This window comes from Triticum dicoccoides, chromosome 7A (genome assembly GCF_002162155.2).
Source record: "Triticum dicoccoides isolate Atlit2015 ecotype Zavitan chromosome 7A, WEW_v2.0, whole genome shotgun sequence".
NCBI lineage: Eukaryota > Viridiplantae > Streptophyta > Magnoliopsida > Poales > Poaceae > Triticum > Triticum dicoccoides.
In genome coordinates, this window is record NC_041392.1 from 327,192,287 (window position 1) to 327,195,406 (window position 3,120).

The window sequence follows — 3,120 nt, forward strand, 5'->3', positions numbered from 1 at the left end:
TGCACTTGCCATGTCGTCACGTGCATTGCATTTGCATTCATGTTCGTCACTTGCATCCGGTCATGTTCGTAATTTTTCTCCGTTGTCCGTTTCAGATTTTGACACTCTCACACGCACCCGTCGCATCTCCTAAATCTTGTTTTGTGAGTGGGAGAAAAACGTTCTCGGAATGGGCGAGAGTTGACGAGTGGTCTTGGTATATCACCGGTAGACCGTCCGTCAAATATCGTTCAATTTGGAGGTCGTTTGATGCCCCAACGGTAAACCTCATTAACCACCGGACACCTCTCTCTTTGCAGCCCAACACCTCTCCACAACAGCCCACTAGCCCATCTAAATCCCCTCCACGCTCTTCGCCGTTAGATCACGACCGTGTCATAAAAAACCGCACCTCCATAGCCCTCTCCTAGCTCCATATGCCTATATAAACAGCCTCCCCCTCCTAATTTTCGGGTAAAACCATAGCCTCCCTCCTCCTCCACCGCCGGACGCGTCCGCCCGACGCCGGACAGTCCGCGCCGACGGTCGTAGCCAATCATAGAGCACCACACGTCCCCACGCCTCTCCCCGTCACCGTGGCCCACCGGGCCCAGACGCGGCCCGCCTAGGCCCGCGCGGCCGCCCGAGCTCCTCGCCCGCTCCGCCGCCAGCCCACGCCCGCGCTGCACATCATCCGCCTCGCCGTCACCGGACCACGCCATTGCTGCTTCCTCACCACCGCGTGCCGCCGCTTCCTCGCCACCGCGCGCCGCCGCCTCCTTCGCCGGACTTCGCCGCCCCACCGCCTTGCCTCGCCACCAACCTCGCATGCCTCGAGTGCCGCGCTAGCTGCCGCCCGCACGCGCCTGCGGCCTCCACCCTCGCCTGTCACCGTCGCCCGCCAGCGCATGCCGCTGCAAGGCCGCTGGACCCCGCCTCCTCGCCGCGCTGCTCCGCCGCCACCTCGCCGACGCCACCCCGCACCGCCACCTCGCCGGAGCTCCTCGTCGCCAAATCCGGGAGGGTGGACGAGATCTACCACTCCCCCAAACCAAACATGCGGCGTCCCCTCTCGGATCTCCTCATCACGCACCTTGTCGTCCACGTTTTCGCGAGGGTATAATTCCACTAAGTCCTAGATCGCTAATCCATGTGTGCATATTCATCATATCATAACTTCGTGCATATTGCTCCATTTTGCGTGTTTAATATGTCAAATTGTTCATCTCTGAATGCTCTATATGTTGGTATAGTTGGCATGCATGTTACTCTTTAGCTTGATGCCGTAATCATCGTTGCAAAAGTGCTAAATGATATAACCTGCTGAAGATTGCTGTAACTTGCGCTTTTGTCTTTTTTGTGTGATTTAATGCATGCCTCATATGAGCATCTTTTCAACATGAGTTTGGTGCATTTTTATGTCTTATTGCTTTTAGTATTTAATTACTGCCATGATATGCCCTGTGGTGATTGGAACAAGCTTGCCAAGTAGGGCACTTGCTGTTGCTGTTCTGCTAAGTATGAACTATTATATTGTGATGCCATATTTTTTCGACGCTACCATCAAATCTATGCAAAATCTGAAGATGTTCAGTAATCATGTTTTGATGTACATGCAAGTATATATCTATCCATGTCCTTGTTTGCAATTATAACTTGCTAGAGCTTGCTGTTTTGGTGCCCTCAAATTTCTTGAAAATATAACTGCCAGCATGCCCGGTTTTCACTAAGTTTGTTATATCATCTTGCCATGTTCAATTGAATCTATCATCAAATCTGCTGCTCCAATGATCATGCTCAGTAATAATGTTTTGTTAAGTGTCTTTACTACATTCTTTCCATTCGCTTTGATGCCATGAAATGTTCCTGTAGCATATAATTTTGTTGACTCAAAGTATGCATCATTAATCTGTTTTTTGCCAAACTCTGTTTTTCACCAAGTCTGAGAATCTGTTATAACTTGCTTACTTGTCTTGATGAACGCCTGTGATCTAGAGGTTATATGGAGATGCTTAGTAATCATGTTTTGCCATGTATAACATGTTCTTTAATGGCATGCTTTTGGTTGCTATGATCTTGGAATGTAGCATCACTGTTTCATGCCTCCAACATGTCAACATGTTATTCCTGCTCACATGTATGCCCTGTTTATCACAGTCCTAATCTGTGTTATACAGTTGCCTTTTGCATTGATCATGTTGGATTAATATTGACGCATATGAACCTGAACCTTAATGCTATTTGAAGTATGTCATCGTTACTTTAAGTGCATATCAAGTTTATGCTCATATGGTTCCTGTAGCATGTTGTTATGATGCTTGTAAGATGCCTAGTTGCTGTTTTGGACAGCTTGTCCTTTAAACTTGTTTAATGTGTATGTGTTGGACCGTGGCTTCGTTTGGAGCATGCTCTATATGAAACTTGCTTGGTTTTGTGTGTAGATTCATATTATATTGTTGCATCCATGTTTTGAGTATGTTCTCTTGATGTTTGAATGCATTTTGCATCAATGTCATGTTTAACTTGTTTTGCTCATATCTTCTAGGTCGTAGCTCCGAATTAAACGAACTTCATATGTAACTTGACTAGAAAGACGTGTAGATCATCATGGTGCAAGTTAACTTGCTGTTTAACAACTCTAACTTAATGTGTTATTCAGATCTGGACCAATTTCGAAATTGCATATGAGGAGTTTCCTGAATTGTTGTATGTTGATTCCGGCGTCATTGAAACTTGCTTTGATGTGTGGTCTTGTATGCTTCATCTCTTGCCATGATTAGCATCATGTAGCCTTGTCATGCATCAGACTTGGTGGTGCATCATGTCATGTTTATGCTTGTGTGTTTACCATGTTGTTTGCTTCTTTCCGGGTGTGCTTCATCTCGATAGTTCCTGTTTCGTTGCGATCGTGAGGATTCGTTCGACTACGCTTGGTTTGTCTACGCCCGTTCGTATTCTTCATGGACTCGATCTCCTTCCTAATGGGATTTCTGGCAAGATGATTGTCACCTTATATCTTACTACTATCATTGCTATGCTAGTTGTCTCGATGATATCGCTATGTCACGCTACTACCACTTGTTTATCAAGCCTTCCAAATCGCCATGATAGCCTCTAACCTTTTCCACCAGCGTAGCAACA